This window comes from Myotis nattereri, assembly GCF_964212035.1.
Source record: "Myotis nattereri genome assembly, chromosome: 13".
Taxonomy (NCBI): domain Eukaryota; kingdom Metazoa; phylum Chordata; class Mammalia; order Chiroptera; family Vespertilionidae; genus Myotis; species Myotis nattereri.
The window spans coordinates 41201383-41223223 of record NC_138088.1 but is presented as its reverse complement, the minus strand read 5'-3'; the positions used below and the strand labels follow the sequence as shown (position 1 = coordinate 41223223).

General features: G+C 39.4%; 1 protein-coding gene across 2 annotated transcripts in view; it reads right to left on the bottom strand.

The window, feature by feature from the left end:
• The window catches only part of R3HCC1L (R3H domain and coiled-coil containing 1 like), a 72195-nt gene extending 50665 nt beyond the window's left edge, over window positions 1–21530 (bottom strand). Inside the window, exons 1-2 of one of the 2 annotated variants that reach the window (XM_081105279.1) lie at window positions 21483–21508; window positions 20510–20587 (exon numbers count right to left, since the gene is read on the bottom strand). The gene's annotated coding sequence lies outside the window, so the exon portion shown is untranslated. Of the gene's footprint in view, window positions 1–20509; window positions 20588–21482 lie in introns of both variants that reach the window. The other variant, XM_081105280.1, reaches the window with a different exon arrangement.
• Between the last annotated feature and the right edge of the window lie 311 nt (window positions 21531–21841).

Below are 21841 nucleotides of genomic sequence, written 5' to 3'. Positions count from 1 at the left end.
AGCTTCTAAGTGTTGGTTAAGATTTCAAAGACCCTGCATTTAACTACTAGGCTGCCTGATAGCAGAATGGTCTCTCACAATAATATATTAATTTCATAAGTATTCACACTTTGCTTGCAATCTGTATAAATGTAAAGCAACTAAAGAGAATTCAAAGACTGCTGCAGTAAAACAAGAAAACTAACAAGAATGAAAGAACTTTCATGCTTTCACAGCATGCCTAATGCCAATAACCTTCCAGACTTAAAAGTGCTGACAATAATAATTCACTATTGTCTCTGAAACTTCCTCATTCACCTTGCCTCACCCTCAAAGCCATATGGCAAAGAACTTCACCAGGTGTCAGGAGAGGACTCCATGTCTTCTATTCCCCGTAAGAATAATCTCTATACTTCTTAGTAGAATTCGCCCAACCATTTCAAAACATTATCCTTTTCTATGTCTTCCCTTTCTCCAGAGGCACATGTGAACATGGCAACAATGACCAGTGAAATGCACAACTGAGTTCTTAGACTGGAATAAGTTTCAAATCAGAATACAGAGTATACTTTTAAATCTGAATGTAAAAAAACAAGAAACTTGTACATCAAATATATACTGCAGATGTTTTTTTCAAATATAATCCTGAGCAAAATAATAGTTATAGTATCTTATTATTAGTCTGCTTTAGACATTACAGCCTTTGTCTCTCTTCATGCAGCTGGACAAAGAATACACCTTACATAACTGGAAAGAAACATTTCATGAAAAAAACGGATTACTAAAACAATGAAAGATACAGGATACATGATTCCAGTAGGATCTTAGGGGCACCAAAGTAGATAAACTATAGCATGAAAAGGTTTTTCTAAAACACAGTTCAAGCCCCCAACTTATTTTACACTCCACTGGCTATAGTTGTCATGCATCAGCACCAACTGATTTCATGCTTTACAGGTTGGGAAACAGTTTGCAGCTTAGTCTCTTTCACACTCCATTGATAAGGTAACCCCATGGTTCACCAAGTTTAATGTTAGCACCTATTACCATGAGCCACCTCAAAAGGCAGTCAGATCAAAGCTTTAATATAACTGAACAATAGCAATATAATATGCAATAGAAAGATAGAAAAGTCTGCTTCCTACTGTTTATCTACCTTGGGCAGGTGTTGGGGAATAGAGGGCTGGAGAGAGAAGAAAAATAATTCCCTCCTAAAACTTCTTCCTCACATTACACACCTATAAGTTGGTCTGTGTTTCTAGATTTGCTTGAAATTAGTTCCTTTCCCAGATATATCCTGGGTTACATTCATATTCTCTAGTAACAAGGAAAGAGTTGAAATGGATAAGGCTTTGGGAGCTGTGCCTCAAACTTGACACGCATTAAACTTGATATTTTCCCCCTTTTGAATGTACAAAGTACAGCTAATAAATAACTGAGTAAATTTTGAAAACACAGGCTTAATCTGTGCTAAGTAATGTGTGTGTGTGTATGTATATACATATGTATGTATGATATATATATATATAATAACTCATTTGATCCCAACTACATACTAAGAGGTAGCCATTATTATCTCAATTTTACAGATGAGATATCTGAAACTTAAGTTACAGTTTAAGTGTTGGTTAGGATTTCAAAGTCCCTGCACTTAACTACTACAAATTACAATACATGCCTTCTAAAAAATGGGTTAAAGCAAAGCATAGTGTAGTTAAAAACAAAAACATCAAAGTACAACAGCAACAAAAGAGAATAACTGTAAAGGAGGTGGAGTCCCTGTTAGAAATATAGTTACAACTTGCTATCTATCTCCTCCCTCCCTGCAGCTATGCTAATAAGTGTAAAAGCCAAATGTGGCTGTTAAGAACCTAAGAAACCAAAAGACTTTAAAACAAATTTCACTTGAAAGCAGGCAAAGAAAATATTAAATAAATAATAGATAAGATACTAATTAGAGCTTCAAGAACAAATAATTACCTGAGAACATAGTATCTTCAGAACAATGCTCCTTTTAGGATCAGGAAGCCCGTACAGAGTGCTACAGGCAGCTTTCAAAGCAGAATAATCTATTGAACAAACATGGCTGAAGTACTTAAACTGCATTCTAATCTATCTATTATTCTTATGACATAAAAAGAAAGATAAATGTTAAAGGCTGGCAAAAGCTAACAATAGGTAACTGCATTTTCTCACAAACAAATATCAAGTGCACATACTGTACTAAGTTCTTGTCAGGGGTAGTAGAGATGTCAAGTAGAACTAGAAGTAATAACAGGGTCTGAACCACATGAGTAATGTAGCCCCCGCTCCATCCTTTAAGTTGTCTCTACCTAACTGGGAGGGTAAGAACATTCTTGTAAGTTGTTTTAAGGTAATATGTAATTGCCAAATAAAGAGAAAAGCAGTAAATGAAAAAACCCAGAGGAGAGAGATCACTAAGGGACTAAAATGGTTGAAGATGTCATTGAGTAGGTGGAATTGGAACCAGACCTTCATTTTTTAATTTTTTAAAAGTATAGTTGGCATACAATATTATATTAGTTGAAGGTACATAACACAGTGATTCAACATTTACACTTATAATCACATCATTAGGAACTAGGCCTTTAGAAGACAGAGACTTGAAAGGAAGCATTCCAAGTAGAAGGAATAGCCTAACAATATGCAGAGGCAGTAAGTCAGAAAGTGTTGCTTTGGAGACAGTTATGGAAACGAGTCTAGACAAAGTCAAAGGTTCAGTATTGGGAAGTAGTGGAAGATTCTACTAGAAAGATGGTTTCCAGCCTGGAGAGCCTTCAACACTAGGTTTAGGCATTCAATCTCCTAGGAAATGGAGAATCGAGTCTAGATCCTACAGACAATTCCTAAGAAATGATACTAAAGTACAGTGTCTCTAGATTTCCTCCATACCATCCCTTACTCCATTTGCCCCTTTATTTACCCAGGCATCTTTTTTAACATGGATAACATTGGTGTAAAGATGATAAGATAGCACATAATCTCACACTGACATCTCTCTTATGCTTACTTAATATAATGGTATCAATGGCCAAGCAGTAACATATTTAACTCAAAAACAGAAACAGATCAACAGGAGAGATGTTCCCTGACAGGTTTTCCCTTCATCTCCATGAACTGCCTGACTTCATCCCGCAGTTCATAAAACCTCATGAGCATGTTCCTGTGGCTCAGCCACCACACTTCACAGTTATAAACAAGATCACCGTACTCAGAGTGAAGATCATTCAGTAACTCCACAATGTGCTCCAAAACAATGTGATCCAAGTCTAATCCTATATTCAGAATTAGACACGATACCAAGGGGAACCATTAAACACATTTACTTTGTATAACCATTCTAATAATCAGAGAAAGAACTGAACCAAAACCTGCCCCACATTAAATTCTACTCTGCGATACAAATACTATCCAGAAACTCTTGCCTTGATGTCTGATGAAGACAGCTATAGTTGGTTAACTGTCTCTGAAACAATAAGTTGATGGGGTGTGTGTGTGTGTATGTGTGTGTACATATATGTTAAATAAATAAATACATAAATAAATAAATAACAGGATATACATTTGTCTGGGATAAAGGCCCAGTCATTTTAGCTCTAGATATGGTAATTGGCCTGACTACCATTGCAATAATGCCTTGAAAAGATAAGCCCTACCCCTAGTACTCTGATTGTTATAGTCTCATTTCCTGGCATGAAGTGATATTTCTAGTGTCTTCAAAATTTTTAAACTTATCCAATCTATACGCTCATCAAAAGAACACCTAATCTTAAATTTTGATGACAGAATGAAACAAATAACACCTTGAAAGGAAAAGTGAAACACACTATTTCTACCCTACCAAAACCCCCACACACACTCTAGCTGTTGAATTCATTCTATTATCAGAGCTAACAAGAATAGGTTCCATTCAAATTGTCCACAGAACCTGAGCTGCTTAGCTCTTCTCTCATTTCTTCCCCTCTCCATCTCCTCTGTAACTTACACACAACCACCTCACTCTGCTGTCTATCTTCCCCCAACTGCTACCCTACAATTCACAGGCTATCACAGATTGTCAGCACTGTGTTTGGAGACTTGAGAAGTACTCTTGTGGGACAGTGCAGTGTGTTAGTACATCATTTCCCTGAACACAATGTCACTCTTTATAGCCAGTTGCAAATTAGTTTCCTCTTTAAAAAAAAATAAAGCTCCTAATAAGACAGGTACAAGGAGATTTTAAATAACCAAGATTAAAATTCACTTTGGTTTACTCTCAAGATCTGGGACATTTCAGAGTCATGCACAATGAAGTCCCATGCCTCTACTCATATGAGCCATACAAACCATCTAAGAATATCTGAAGTGAGCTTTCTGATACTAACAAAAGCAGAGACTACCAAAACCCTATCAAAGGAGAATTTTCTTTCCCTTTATCTATACCTATGGCTCCTCATTCTTAGATTCTATCTGAGAAGACTTTAAGGTCAGCTCTCAGCATCAACATTTACTTCTCAATTGCTGTGCAAAACCTTATTTAAAATTCTGCAAATCACCAATATCATTTCATTATAGTTTCCATCCTTTTTTTTTTTTTGCCACCTGCTTCAGCAGCACACAAGACAATTATCTTCTGACAGATGCTGTGACTGACCCTCTTGTTACCACTAAAGCCTTCACCCTACACATCAGCTTCCCAGTTGCTACTGTCTACATGTGAGAGTCAGAAGCTGAAATAGACTTTAAAGATCATCAGAGGATGTAGGTTAGAAAAACATCTCACAAAATAACAGGTCCTACCAATTTACTAAATTTTCTTTAAAATATTTTTAACTGAAAATAACACCTACAGAGTAATATTCAAAAACTGAAATCACTTTCACTCGATATCTATTTTTCATTTCCAAGTTCTTAGAGAGATTCATTCTGTTTTTTTGTTTTTGGGGGTTTTTTAAAATTTTTATTTATTGATTTTTGGGGAGGAGGAGGGAGAAAGAGAAACATCGATTTGTAGTTCCACCCATCCATGCATCCATCAGTTGATTCCTGCACGCACCACAACCAGAAATCAAACCTCCAACCCCAGCACACCGGGATAACACTACAATCAACTGAGCTACCTGGCCAGGGCTTCATTACACTTTACTAAAAACTTAATTGATTATCTATTCTTTAACCCAGGGGTGGGGAATGTCTACTGTATAAGGCCTGTGAAATCATTTTATCTGGCCCTGCCAAGGCATTAGAGATGAGTTAATTAAATGTTTGACCAAATACAGCAGGCTAATTTTTAAGTTGATAATTTTGTATGGCCCGAGAATGATGTTATAAATATCCAAAGGCCCTTGGCAGAAAACAGGTTCCCCACCCCTGCTTTAACCCTTACAATAACATTCCATCTTTGCTGATCCCTATATGAACTATAGGAAAGCTAGAGCCTAAAAGAATGGATATTAATTTTCTGTTTTTCCAGTGGAGAGAGACTGAAGAAAGCAAAGCTAGTGATCCCACTTTGAGAACTAATTCCATTATTTAACCAATCCCTGTTCTCTTTACAACAAACACCAAAATTAAGAAAGACCTAGAGAATAGAAGAAAATCTTCCAAAGAGCCTGTCTTTTAGGAAATTGCCACTTTCAAACTTGTTTTACATGCGTTACAATATAAAATGACGGAGAAGAAACAAAATATAAGCAAACAAATATTTAGAGTAAATGAACAGTCTTTCTATAAAATATGCATAAGCCCTGGCTGGTGAAGCTCAGTTGGTTGGGCATCGTCCTGAGCAACGAAAGGTTGCTGGTTCAATTCCTGGTCATTGCAGGCTTGATCCCTGGTAGGGGGCATGCAGGAGGCAGCTGGTCTATGTTTCACTCTCACATTGATGTTTCTCTCTCTCTCTCTTCCCCTCTCTCTAAAAAATCAATAATTTTTTTCTAAAAATATATGCATAAGTATACTTAATTGACTTACCAAATAAGTGACATTTATTTTTTGAGCAATAAAACTCTATAACAGGGGTGGGGAACCTTCTTTCTGCCAAGGGCCATTTAGATATTTGTAACACCATTGGCGGCCACACACAATTATCAACCTAAAAATTAGCCTGCTATATTTGGTCAAACATTTCATTAACTCACCCCTAATGTGACGGCTGAAACTGCTTCTCTTGGGTGAGGCGTGTGATGTTAGCTGGTATTGATGAAGTTGCTACTCGCAACTGCTTTTCCAGGTTTGTGTAGATCAGTCTGGAGCGCAGTCGACTCTTTGTTATGGTAAGTTTTGAAAAGAACTGCTCGCAGCAGTAAGTGGTTCCAAACACAGATGCATATTTCAATGCATGTCTCCTCAAAGTGGGAAATTCATCGCTACTTATGTAACATTTATAGAACTTAAGCAGTGGGACATTGTTGTACCTAGCTTTCAGCTCATCATTGCTTTGCAGCTGAATGATTTCGTGTTGTAGGTTATCAGGCACATCAGCTGGTTCTACACTGAATGGTGTAGCAAAGATGTTCAATTCCATTTGTTTACTTTTCACGTCCTTGAATCTTTCATTAAATGCCTCAATTAGTTTTTCACATTCACTAGCATATTCAAGTGTTGTAGAAGGCTTTTGTCCTTCCAGGGTGGGGAAATGCATTGTGTTATTCCTTTCCAGTTGCACTTTCCACAGCCTTAATTTAGCTTCAAATGATATCACCTCTGAAATCAGGGTGCTGAGAAGCTGGTTGGGGCCCTGTAACTTGACATTCAACTCTGAGAGGTACTTGGTAATATCCACCATGAATGCTAGATCACACAGCCACTTGCTGTCAATGAGTTCCCTGACAGGTTTTCCCTTCATCTCCATGAACTGCCTGACTTCATCCCGCAGTTCATAAAACCTCATGAGCATGTTCCTGTGGCTCAGCCACCGCACTTCACAGTTATAAACAAGATCACCGTACTCAGAGTGAAGATCATTCAGTAACTCCTTAAACTGGAGGCTGTTAAACCCTCTACTTTTGACAAAATTTATGCATGACACTACTGTTGACATTACACTGTTAAGCCGCAATGACTGTGCACAGAGACTTTCTTGGCGTATGATGCAGTGGCATATAATTAAGTTACTTGGATCAAGACTAAGACGACTCAGTTCTTTCTTGACCAATGAAATTAACCCTTTTTGCGAGTCAACCATGGCTGGAGCTCCATCTGTAATAAGGCCACTTAACTTTTCAAAAGTTAGCTCAAATTTTTTCATTGATAAAACAAGTCTCTCAAACAAATCCTCACCTCTTGTAGTGCCATGCATGGCTTCCAGTGACAGCAGTTCCTCACGCGTGTCAAACTCTGCAGTTATCCCACGAACGAAAACAGCCAGTTGGGTAGTATTTGTTATGTCCGTTGTCTTGTCACAAGCCAGAGAGAAAAACTGGAAATCTCCTGCAGAATTCTTCAATGTCTTTTCAATATCTTGTGCTAAATCAGTGATCCGATCTGAGACGGTTCTCCGAGACAAACTAACACTTTGAAACAATTTTACTTTGTCTGGTGCTAACAACTCTGCAGCAGCCACCATGCACTCTTTCACAAACTCTCCCTCTACATGAGGCCTCAGCTTCTTTGCTATTAGCTCACTCACTACATAACTTGTCTGAATAACGTTGTCTCTGTCACAACGAGGCTTAGTGAAAGCAGCTTGTTGTAATTCCAAACTCCGCTGAAGAGCATTGATTTTATCCAGGCGCATTTGGCCTCCCAATTCACTGAGTTTAGCATGTTTTGAGCTGTAATGACGCTCCAGATTGGCTCTTTCCATTACTGCTAACATATCGCCACAAACTAGGCACACAGGTTTGCCTTTGACTTCAACAAAGAAATAATCATTTGTCCATTTCTCTTGGAAAGATGGACGCTCTGCATCAACTTTTCTCTTCTTTGTAGTCGCCATTTGTAGGATGTCACACCACTTAAGTTTTAATAACTATCCTGTCTGTGTGTTGATTATTTTGCTTTAACTGCTGTTCTAATCCTGCATTTTGGATTTGGAACATATGCAATGTTCGTATCATCATGTCATCAACACTTGAGGTCTTTTCTGTGTGCTGCTGTAATTTCATTAATCTTCATCTGAGACTGTTTGGGGGAGGATTGTTGATGGTGGATGTGTGGATAAAGGTTGGATTGGAGTTATTGTCTGTGTTAACAAAGTCAACAACATCGTCTTCAATCATCAGAGGCAAGATCCTCAACATTGTGAGGAATCATCTCATAGCATCTCATCTCATGACTGATCGCCATAGTTCTGTGTTAACACTGTCCCAACATGTACACTCCCAGCCTGCCGTCACTGACTGTCCTCTGAGTCACCACAATACAGACAGACAGGCGTAGGTCAGCAGACAAGAAGCTTTCATGTACTCCTCCATGTCTTGTCTATCTTGTAATGGATGTTCCTTCGTTCCTTGCTTGTCCCTCAAAATTTACATTATTGCCCTGGCCTGTTGCTCAGTGGTTAGAGCACTGGCCCACAGGTGAAGGGTCCAGGTTTGATTCCCAGTTAAGGACACTACCTGGGTTGCAGGCCCAATCCTGGCCCAGTTGGGAGTGTACAGGCGGCAACATATCAATGTGTCTCTCTCACAGCGTTTCTCTCTCTCTCTATTCCCCTACTTCCACTCTCTCTAACAAAACAAAAATCAATGGGAAAAAATACATCCTCGGGTAAGGATTAATTAAAAAAAATTTTTAATTATTATGATTCACTTAATATAAACGTATGTTGCTATGAAAAAAGGTCCTACATCTTGAATTTCGAGTCCTGCCTGCGGTTGCCTTGGCAGGGCCAGACCAAATGATTTCAAGGGCCTTATACAGCCCATGGGCTGGATGTTCCCCACCCCTGCTCTACAACAAACAGACTCTGTCTGAAGAAAAATGGTACAAAAATTCCTTTCTGATAGATGCAGCAGCCTCACCTGGAAAATAATAATAATAAAAGTCATTTTTATAAAAATGTGTAATCATTTCTTTGACACTTGCCTGTGCACTTAACTTACATTATCTCATTTCGTGAATACTAAGAGTTTAACCCAGGATTTACCACAGATTTTGCAAGAAAAATAAATACACACACAAAGTACTTTTTAGAAACTCAGCAACAAAACAGAATAAAGAAATGTTATCTTTCATTCTCAGTCTTCTGAGAACTGGTCTGAGGGGGCAGAAACACCAATTAACTGCCATTGAAAAAAAAATAAAAGAGGTGTACAAAACAAAATAATGCAAATGATCAAAAACACAAAAAGACATTCAACTTCCAGGCATTACTATAGTTCTTATAGGATGGCACATAGTGGATGCTCAGTAAGAATATGCTGAATAGAAGTTTGAATAGATGGATAAAAAATAAGCATCATCAGTTAGCAAAGAAATAAAAAATAAATATATTCTTTAATGCCTTTCAAACTGGCAAAGATTTTTTAAAAAGCGGTAAGATCCTGTTTTCGTGAATGTAGACTGAAAAATTACATAGAATGAAAAATTATACACAACTTTAATGTCCATCTATGTCAGCCAGAGTAAATCAATTATGGAACATCTATATCATGGAAAACAATGCAAACATTAAACAGAATAAAGTAGCTCTACAAATATTGACATAAAGATCTATAAACATGTTAGTAAGTTTTTTAAATGGAAAATTTAACAAGTATACAAAACCAATAAAAAGAAAACATTCCTGTGACACTAATATAGATTTGAACAAATAGATATTCCTTGTTCTTAGATAGAAAACTCAACACAACTCAACATCATCCAGATATCAGTTCTCTCTTCATTAATTTATGAATTTAACATTATCCCAATAACAATCCTAATACATGCAAGCTTTTTTATGGCGACAGCTGCTACTAAAGTTCAACAGAAAGAACAAACATGTAAGAATAGCCAATAACACAGTAGAAATTTTAGAAGCTAGCCCTCGATATACTATAATTAAAACTGTAATAATGGTGCAGGAATACAGACTGGTGCAAAAGAACAGAAAGTCCAGAAATAAATTCAATGGAAACTTAACATATGATAAAGGTGGCATCTCAAAACACAAGGGCAAAATTGTACTTTTTAAAGAAAACATGCTGGGACATTATAAGTTCACACAATATTCATTTAAAAAAACTTCAAATGAATCTGAGATCCAAACATAACTAAAATCATACAAGTACTAGAGGAAAATGTGTAAATTTCTTTTTTTCCTGGGTAAAGGAAAAGGTTTCCTAATTATTACCCAAAATTCTGATGCAATGAAAAATTGGACTACAAAAAAAGTCTAAACAAATACACACTTACACCCTAAAGAAACAAAAGACAACTGGCAAACTGTAACATATATCATTTATAACGAGCTAATTTCCCTAGCGTATTTTTTTTATTCTTAAAAATTGAGGGAGGGAAAAAACCTGATAGAAAAGTGAATAGAAAGATACAAGAGCCCTGCCAGTGCGTCACAGTGGCTAGAGCATCCGCCCGCACACCAAAGGGTCTCGAGTTCCATCCCCAGTCCAGGAAAAATACCTGGGTTGTAGGTTTCCCAGGCCCCAAGGGAGGCAACCAATTGATAATTGATGTGTCTCTCTCATATCGATGTCTCCCCACTCCATCCCCCCATCCCTAAAGATTAATGGAAAAAATATCCTCTGGTGAGGATTAACAAAAAAAGACACAAGACAATTCACACAAAAAAAGATATATTAAAGTGACCTTCATGCATATTTTAGAAAGATGTTCAAACTCACTAATAAGAGAGGTGAGTATTAAAACTATATGGATACCATTTCTTACCTATAAGGTTAACAAAAATTAAAAGGTATAAAATAACACTCTGATGGTAATGTTGTCGGGAAACTAACACTCTCATACATTACTGATGGGAATTCAAATGTGCACAGCCCCCATAGAAAAAGATCTGGCAATATTTTAAAACTATATATGCTTTTAAACTTTTGACCCAATCATCCCATTTTAGGAATTTACCCAAACATACACTTCCAACATATGAAAAGATATATATGGACAAGGTTAGTCACTGCAGCACTGTTTGTCAATGCAAAATATTGGAAAAAGCATAAGAGAATGGTTAACATCCTCACAATAGAGTATTATGCAACTGTAGGAGGAAGGAAAAGACAGAGGGAGGAAAGAAGGGAGGAGAGCGAACTCTATAAATTGATGTGGAATGGATTTCAAAATATGTTAGGTGAAAAATGCAAAGTATAAAAGAGTATCTATCTATACCAGTACTATGGGTTCTTTTGTGTAAAAAAGAGAAAATAAGAAAATATACCTGTATCTCCTCATTCATGGGGGGAAAACACATAGGAAGGATAATTCAGAGAATGATGACATTGGTTACCTATATAGAAGGTAAGCGTAAACAGGGTAGAAAAGAAAGGATTTAAAAAAAAATGGGTGACACTGCTCTAAGTATATTTTTATACAATTCTGACTTTTGGAAGACTATTAATATTTCACATACTCAAAAATAAATAAGATCAATTAGGATGAAGAGAAAAACTTAAAATGCAAATAGAACTGAACTGTACTTCAAATGACTAAGATAACCATGCAAGGGAAAGAATAATATTGGGGAGAGAAAACTAATCCAAGTAACTTTTGAACATGGTTTTTATATCAGTAATGTCCAAAAGTAACATAAATAATTTAATATTTTCTAGTAGCCGCATTAAAGTAAAAATAGGTAAAACTTTATTAATATATTTTATCTGATATAGCTTAAACATGTCAATATATAAACAATATAAAAAATTGTTAAAATATTAATTTCTTATTTCATACTAAGTTTTCAAAATCCAGTATATATTTTGCACTACGACACGTTTCAATTTATGTGGTTAGTGGCTACCCTATTGGGCAGTGGAGATTTACTAGTAGACTAAATGATTATGCTTTAGATTTATGCTAAAGGAAAAAACTATCAACAAATATTAAACTCTATTTACTAGGTGTCTTTCATACCTTTATTGACTTCAGAGAGGAAGGGAGAGGGAGAGAGAGATGGAACATCAATGATGAGAGTCATTGATCGACTGCCTTCTGCATGCCACACATCAGGGACCCGGCCCACAGCCCGGGCATGTGCCCCAACCAGGAATCAAAACATGACCTCCTGGTTCACAGGTTGATGCTCAAACACTGAGCCACGCCAGCCAGGCTACTAGGTGTCTTTTAAATAGTGGTATGAGCTAGCAATTCTTAACCTATTTTTCTGATATTCTAGAATTGAGCCAGTAAGTAAAAACATGAATAATGGGGCTAGGTTTCTGTTAAGAGGAGGAGCTATAAAGATAAAATGAAGGCTAGAATAAATTCTGTAGTGTTGGATTAGAATCAGTGGTGTAGACACAAACACACGTATTCCTATATCCCATGTATCTATTTCCCAGATACCTGCTAAGAGGGCCTAGAAGTAATGACACACAGCAGCAATGAGGACATCTAGAATCCAGGTCCTGGCTTATAATGCCATTCTCTATTAAAAGCAACCAGAGATCCTTGAAAAAATAACTCATTCTAAGGCTTGGGCTGGGAAAGTCTAGGATGGGCCTAGAACAGCCATGGGCAAACTACGGCCCGCGGGAATAAAACTAAAAAAAAAAAAAAAAGACCGTCCCCTTTTATGTAATGATGTTTACTTTGAATTTATGTTAGTTCACACAAACAGTCCATCCATGCTTTTGTTCCGGCCCTCTGGTCCAGTTTAAGAACCCATTGTGGCCCTCCAGTCAAAAAGTTTGCCCACCCCTGGCCTAGAACATCTTGTTGTGGTAGAAAGTAGAAAATTATTGAAATAACAAGACCAATCCGAAAGGAGACAGATCATCTTAGGGCTTCCCACTGGCCAAATCAGGGACAGCATCAAAATAATGAAGTAAAGTAGTGTTATAAATAAGCATAGGAAAATGATGGAATTTAAAAAATCATCATTTAGAAACCATCATGAAAATGATTCAGACAGAAATCACTAATAGATATTAAAATCAGTGAGTAAAAGTTCAAGAAGTAACAGAATATATTTATAGTTTCAAGTATTTTGTCAAAGATACTTCAAAATTACAAAATGTGAATGTAGTTAATTTCAGTTAAAATGACTAAATGGTATATTTTATGTTATATATATTTTATCACCAAAAAAACTATGAAAGAAAAAACAGTTACTTCACACTAGAAAACCTAGCAGACATTACCTTAATGAAGTCATAACATTACTTCTGTGGTACTCCTGCCAGAAATGGATAACCTGAATCCAATTATGAGAAAACATCAGATAAACCCAAATTAGAGGCATTCTACAAAATAACTGGCCTGCAGTCTTCAAAAATGTCAATGTCATGAAAAGAACAAAGAAAGACTGAAGAAATGCTAGAGATTAAAGGAAACTAAAGAGCTATGACAACTGAATGCACTTCATGATCTAAAATTTTCTTTTGCTGTAAAAATACATTATTGGAGCAATGGGTGAAATCTGAACAAGTCTATAGATTAGATGGTAATATTAAATCAGTGTTAATTTCATGATTTTGACAACCGCACTGTGGTTACATAAAAGAATGTCCTTGTTTTTAGAAAATGCACTCACAAATATTTAGGTATGCCAGAGAATAGGTCTGTACCTTTGCCTCAAACAGTTCAAGACACACACACACACACACACACACGAGAGAGAGAGAGAGAGAGAGAGAGAGAGAGAGAGAGAGAGAGAATATCTGAGGTACTTGGGTAAATTTTTTGCACATTTTGTGGTCTGCAATAATGTCAACATAAATTAAACAGGAAAAAAGAGATGTTAAGCACAGTACTTGGCATGTAATCTGCATAAGTGATAGCTATTAGACGTTGTTTTGTAATCCAGAATATTATCTCTGGATTCTGCCCCCAAAAATTCTCAACTCAAGACATACACTGGAAGAACCAAGATGGCGGCATAGGTTAACGCCGGAGATTGCTGCCTTGAACAACCAAATCAAAACACACCTAAAAGACGGAATGGACATCATTCAGAACCACAGGAAGGCTGGATGAGTGGAAATTCTACAACTAGGATGAAAGAGAATATCATACCCAGACTCAGAGGAGGCGCAGTGCTGAAGTGAAATACTCAGGTACGGATTGCGCGCGGAGCGGGCTGGCGGCGGAGGGCGCGGTTGGTGCTTTCAATCAGGAGGGAGTCTCAGATTCTGAGCTCCAGATCCAGGCGAGTCTCTAGGGACCCAGACTCAAACGGGAGAAGCGGGACTGTCTGGCTTCAGTCAGAACTCGAAGGCAGCTTTCTCTCCGAGGTTTGCAGCGGTTGCTGGGACTCTGTGAGGCAAAGCCCCTAGAGACGGAACTGAGAGCCGCCATAACTGCTCTCTCCGGCCCACCCTGTTGATCCCGAGCCAGAGCGACCCACCCACCCCGCCCAAGCCCTGCGCAGAGCCATTTGCCAGATAGCCTCAGGCAAAGGCTAGATTAGCACCTCCCTAGAGGACAGAAGTTTTCCCACTGCAGACACAGCTGATTCTCACAGTCAGCTGGCCTGGAGGATCCCCCTAGTAGTTAATCCCCCTAGTATTAACTACAACAATCAAGGCTTAACTACAGGAGGACTGCACACAAAGACCACTAAGGGGTGCACCAAGAAAGCATAAAAAAATGCGGAGACAAAGAAACAGGACAAAACTGTCAATGGAGGATATTCAGTTCAGAACCACACTTTTAAGGTCTCTCAAGAACTGTCTAGAAGCCGCCGATAAACTTAATGAGATCCTCAACAAATCTAATGAGACCCTCGATGTTATGATAAAGAACCAACTAGAAATTAAACATACACGGACTGAAATAACGAATATTATACAGACTCCCAACAGCAGACCAGAGGACCGCAAGAATCAAGGCAAAGATTTGAAATGCGAAGAAGCTAAAAATACCCAACCGGAAAAGCAAAATGAAAAAAGAATCCGAAAATACGAAGATAGTGTAAGGAGCCTCTGGGACAGCTTCAAACGTACCAACATTAGAATTATAGGGGTGCCAGAAGATGAGAGAGAGCAAGATATTGAAAACCTATTTGAAGAAATAATGACAGAAAACTTCCCCTACCTGGTGAAATAAATAGACTTACAAGTCCAGGAAGCACGGAGAACCCCAAACAAAAGGAATCCAAAGAGGACCACACCAAGACACATCATAATTAAAACGCCAAGAGCAAAGGACAAAGACAGACTCTTAAGAGCAGCAAGAGAAAGAAACTCAGTTACCTACAAGGGAGTACCCATACGACTGTCAGCTGATTTCTCAACAGAAACTTTGCAGGCCAGAAGGGAATGGCAAGAAATATTCAAAGTGATGAATACCAAGAACCTACAACCAAGATTACTTTATCCAGCAAAGCTATCATTCAGAACTGAAGGTCAGATAAAGAGCTTCACAGATAAGGAAAAGCTAAAGGAGTTCATCACCACCAAACCAGTATTATATGAAATGCTGAAAAGTATTCTTTAAGAAGAGGAAGAAGAAGAAAAAGGTAAAGATAAAAATTATGAACAAGTACATATCTATCAACAAGTGAATCTAAGAATCAAGTGAATAAATAATCTGGTGATCATAATAGAATCAGGGACATAGAAAGGGAATGGACTGACTATTCTTGGGGGGAAAAGGGGTGTGGGAGATGTGGGAAGAGACTGGACAAAAATCGTGCACCTATGGATGAGGACAGTGGGTGGGGAGTGAGGGCAGATGGTGGGACGGGAACTGGGAGGAGGGGAGTTATGGGGGGGAAAAAGAGGAACAAATGTAATAATCTGAACAATAAAGATTTAATTAAGAAAATAAAAATAAAAAAATAAAACTTAAAAAAAAAAAAAGACACACTTTTATGGTGGAAAGAACTTGTAACAGCCCAACTGCAAGCCAATTATTAACATTACATATATTCTTTTCTAAGAGGCAAATTACATATTAAGGAGTGAAACAAATCTTTTGCCCATATTTTTGCCTCTGCACCAAGTTAAATGGTTATGAACTATCAGCCATCTGACTATTCCAAAAAACCATACCATCATATTCACAGGTTAACCTGTTACTTGGGAACCTTACTAGATACCAGAACCTGCTGTTTCCAACAGTGCTTCTCTGCTTCCATATTTTTAACCCTCGTCAGAAACCAACTGTGTTTGACATTACAAAAAAAAAAAAAGATACAGAAGGAACAACAAATATTTATAAAACTGAAGAGTGAATTTGAAGAATGGAAAACTATACAGAAGGCTAGCAAAAGACAGTGAAAAATGCACACCATGAGCTGGGAGCAACTGGCCCATGTTTTATTGAGGAGAAAAATCCTCTCCAAATTCAGTCTTACTGCTGCTGAGCTACACCCTATAACTTCTCTTCTATCTAAAGCTCTGACAACTGGAATTTCACTGTAATTCAATAAGCTCTTTGGAGTTACCCAGGCTTCATCCATCCTGCCAGGAACATCAGTGGAGAACTCTGTTTTCCCCACTAAGAGCACATTTTGTGGTTGGTGGCATAGGAGTAGGGTTCTCTTTCAAGACATGAATAGTCTAGTTCCATTTCTTCTCACCTTTCCTATGAGTGGGAAGTCTGCAACAAATACATTTTCAACAGCTAAAAGTAATGTCTAAATTATAGTTCAGGCTAGTGGTATTCAATGTCATCCTGCAAGTTACCAGTTTCATACATAATGTGAGGGCTAGTCCTATATTTATAAAGTTTTGTAATTAAAAATATATACTTTTACTTTCAGTATTCGCTCATTTACTTCTATTATGTCTAATGAGCGCATGAATGCCTAACCAACAATATAGCAGTCTTATTCATTCTGGTGAGATATTTTGTGAATGGTTAGTTAATAGGAGCTAATGAGGACAGGGTCACAGATTCAAACATGTTGGCCAATTAGCTTTGCTGTTTCAGGATACCATGGTCATGATCAACAACCTTAACCTTGGCTGAGGGAAGAAAAATACACTGATCATGTAAAGCATTGAGGGAATGAACACAGATGTATCACCAAAATTCATAACTATGAGAAAAATACAATAAAAACTGAAAATAGTAGTAACACCACCATCTATCTAAGCCTGGCTAGATTTACCAAGTTCAAACAAGGTCTAAATTTTTCAGTCATGCAGGTTGGTATTATTATCCGTTTTACAGATCATGAGAAAATAAACTCAGAATGATTATAGGAACCAAAGTCACAAAATAATAAACAGCAGAGCCCAGGTTCAAACTTTGATCAGTCTGACTCCAAAGCTTATGTTATTTTCACAATACCATACTGTCTCTCCAGAGCATGCCTTAGGGACATAGGACAATCAACAAAATGTTCTTATTCAGAACTATTCAGCACAGTCATCACTAACTGAGCTTCACTATGTACAGTTAGATACTATAGCTGAGAATGTGTCTACCTTCCAAAAACTTCTTTTAAGTAAGAGTCAAAAAAATATTTAAAACACAAAAGGAAAAACACATTACAGCACACAAAGTAGATTTTAATGAAAGTGATCACTTACATTTTTGTATACAAATCTGTAGTGAAAAATATCTTACTTGTTCATGAATAAGAATGAAACTGACAAAGCAGAGGCCAGGGAATACCACATCAAAAAAGAGAATACGGAAACATTTCCTAAACATCTGAGTCTACTAACATCTTGCAGTCAACAGGTTGAAAGAATTTAAAACAAATATTTCATTTCTTAACCAAAAGACTCTGCTTTGACCAACAAGTCAGTTTTCCCTATTAGGTTTTTCTCCTAGTATCTCTAAACTCTCACTCCTTGCAAATACACACAAACCAAAGCCACCATCAGCATCAGTCACCAAGAGTTTCCGCCTTCAAAAAATGAAGTCCCCCCTAATGGATTAAAAAACAAAACAAGACCCTTACATATGTGGCCTAAGATGAGACTCATTTCAGTCGAAAGACACAGATTGAAAGTAAAAGGATGTAAAAAAAATATTTCATTAAAATGGAAACAAACAGCCGAAACCGGTTTGGCTCAGTGGATAGAGCGTCGGCCTGCGGACTGAAGGGTCCCAGGTTCGATTCCGGTCAAGGGCATGTACCTGGGTTGCGGGCATATTTCCAGTGGGAGATGTGCAGGAGGCAGCTGATCGATGTTTCTCTCTCATCGATGTTTCTAACTCTCTATCTCTCTCCCTTCCTCTCTGTAAAAAATCAATAAAATATATTTAAAAAAATAAAATAAATAAAATAAAATAAAATGGAAACAAACAAAAGCTGGGAAGAAATAATTATCAGACAAAATAAGCTTTAAAAGAGGGGTGGGGAACATCCAGCCCACGGGCCTTATTATAAGCCCCATAAAATCATTTGTTCTGGCTCTGCCAACACATCAAGGGTGAGTTAATTAAATGTTTGACCAAATAGAGCAGGCTAATTTTTAAGTTGATAATTTTGTATGGCCCCAAAATGATGTTATAAATATCCAGATGGCCCTTGGCAGAAAAAAGGTTTCCCACCCTGCTTTAAAACAAAGGCTATAATAAAAGACAAATGAGGACCCAAGCAATTCCACTTCTGGGCACGTATCTGAAAACAAAACTCTAACTCGAAAAGATGTATGTACCTCTATGTTCACTGCAGCATTACTTACAATAGCCATGATATGGAAGCAACCTAGGTGTTCATCACTAGATAAATGGGTAAAGAAGTGGACACACACAGACACAGGAATATTACTCAGCCATGAAAAAGAATGCAATCTTGCCATTTGCCAAAACATGGACAGGCCTAGAAGGTGTTATGCTAAGTGAAATAAGTCAGAGAAAGACAAATACTATATCATTTCACTTACATGTGGAATCTAAAAAACTAAACAAATGAATAGACTCATAGATACAGAAAAACTGATAGTTCCCAGAGGGGTGAGGGGATGGGCAAAAAGATAAAGGGGATTAAGAAATACAAACTTGTAGTTACAACATAAATAAGTCACGGGGAAGAAAAGTTGTCAATAACATAACAAAACTTTGTATGATAACAGATGGTTACTGGACTTTTCGTGGTGATCACTTTGTAAGGTATATAAATGTCAAATCATTATGCTGTATGTCAACTATAATTTTAAAAAGCTTCACATTCAAAAAAGAAAAAATGATGTCACCCAGTCTTCAGGACCCTACCCCATTAAGATGAACTTTTAAAGTCAATTAGTTTGGCTTAAAAAAAAAAGTTGGGGAGGAAGGCAAGACAAAACAATGCTCTTATAAAAGTCTGTCCTAATCAATTAATGGTCAATATCTAAGTCGTACACAGATCATTGTTCTGCTAAAATCTACTATGTGCAGACAGAAAGCTACATTCTTACTACAGGTTATAAATGAAACATCACATCCCAAAAATCTTTTCACAACAGCATTTTGGAAACCTCTAAAAGTGAAAAGCAGCATTATATAATCTTTACATAATTGCAACTGCTTAAAAAAAAACAAACCCGCAATCTGAAAACTTACAGTATTTTAAGTTTATGGGTTAAGGATAGCTATCCTCGTTTTACAAATAAAAATAGGAATCTCAAGAAAATACTAAAGTTATGTTTTTATCATCATCATCAGTTACAACAGCAAAAGAATGAGCACTTACTCCAGGCACTACTAAGCTCTTTATATTCCTATCTCATTTAATCTTTATAGACACCTTGCAAGGTAAATGCTATTATCTCCATTTTAGAGACTGGTAAAACAGTCTTCGAGATCAATTTGCTAAAAGTCATAAATATAAGTCACAACACCAGGACTTGGAACTCAAATTGGTTCGACTTTGTACATTCAACCGATTCCCCGGCACTGCCAACCTCTTTGCTTTTCTGAACCACATTCAAATCGTTTCCCACCAATTATTTCAGAATAAATACAAGTTAAGGTCACCTCACTACTACTCCTCCAAACCCATAAAACTTTTATTATAAAATCCCCATTCTCTAAAAGGGGAAGAAAACGGAGACCAAAAGCCACCTGCTTAGAGTCTCAGAGCTCAACTGCCAGAAAAAGAAACAAAATTAGAATACTGGCTGTTTATATTCTGAATTCGAACTCTGAGGCAAAACAGGCACCTGGCACCCGTCCCTGGGCTAGGTGAGCATACCCCCCTCCCGCGAGCGGGCATGCGCACAAGGCGACGGGTTTGTGCGGGGATCAGAGCGGGTCGGCACTGGCGCTCTCGGGAAGGGGGGACAGACACACACCTGCTGAAGACAGGCATTAGCTGGGCACCGCATCTGAGACACCTGCACCTGAAATAATGTGACGACAGAACAAGGGGGTAGGCAGGTGTGTCTGTGTTGGCGGGAGGGACGTGTCCAGATCCTGACGGACCTTAAACTCCAGACGAAGTTTAAAAACGGACTCCGCAGGTGACAGGCGGGGCCCTGAAACCACCTCCTCCCCGGGAACACGGCACCAGCACACGTGCACGGCTCACCTTCATTTCTAAAGGCACCGGCTGCCACCTGTTTATGAACTCATTTCATCTTCATCAACAGCAGGACCCTGTTCCAGGCTTAGGAAAAAACACGAACGTGACTTTACAATGCCACCGACCTGGGCTTAACGACGGGAGGCTCCGGTCACCTGGGACACGGGCGCTCTCACACTGGACGGCGGGCGGGCGGGCCAGGGCTACGGTCCCCGCTTTCCCAGAGGGAAGCCGGGCCGGGGCTGCGGGAAACGGGCTACAAGGCCCACAGGCCCGGCAAGTGGAGACCTAGACGCCTCCCCCGGACCTCAGGCCCCCACCCTGGGGGTCTTCCCTTCCGCCACTCCGAGAGGCGGCTTTACTGCTGAGGAAAACTAACGCTCCGGCACAGGGCGTCCCGAGGGCCGCCCCAGAAAACCAGGAAGTGCCTCCTCCCGCACCGACTGCTCACTCCCCGCGCATAGCCCACGGCTCCCGGGCAGCGGAGGGAGTGGACTCACTCCCCAGGCTCGCACCCCGGACACCGCTCACGGCCCGGGGGCGTCTCCCGACGGCCTCTGCGGCCCACAGCCCCGGGCCCCCAAGTGGCCACGGACCCACTCAGTACCTGTTGAAACCCAGAAAAGAACGTCCCCGCTACAGGGAGTTTTGGGGCGAGGGCCCTCAGCGGGCACGCACCCCCAGGCAGAGCCAAAGGGCCTCGGTAGGACGGTAGGGTCCCCCGCAACCCCAGTCCCTCGGGGGTCGAAGGGCGGGAGCTGCCCAGTAACCTCCGCCCCAGGCGGGGGCCCGCCCTGCGTGTCACGTGAGGAAAAAATACCGGTAGCAAACTAAAGAGAAAGGAACTCCCGTCCCAGGTGTGAAGGGAGAAGGGAACGCCACGAGCCCCGGCTCAGGGTGCAGAGGGAGGGAGGGAAGGATGGACGGAAGGAGGGAAGGAAAGACGGAGGGAGGGATAGGGCTCGGGGCAGCTAGTTACCGGGCGCGCCGTCGCTCCCCGCTTCCGCCGCCGCCTCCTCGAAGCTCTGGCTCTTCCGTCGGCGCCTCGGGGGCGAGCGCCAGGCCTCGACTCCGCCCCGCGCCGAGGGGCCTTCTGGGGGATGTAGTCCCGGGCCGTCGGCTGCCACGGGTCACGTGGGGGGGCGGGGCTAGCAAAATGAAGAGGTGGAGAAGGTGCTTATGCTCAACTCTTACCCCTTGGGCTCAGCTACAAAGGAACTCGAATCTCTTCCCATCCCACTCAGTCATACCATCCCTCTTCTTCACAGCCAAGTTTCTTGAAAAATATAGCCTAAATTCGCTGTCTCCACTTCCTCCTTCGTCCTCGGCCTCCACAGA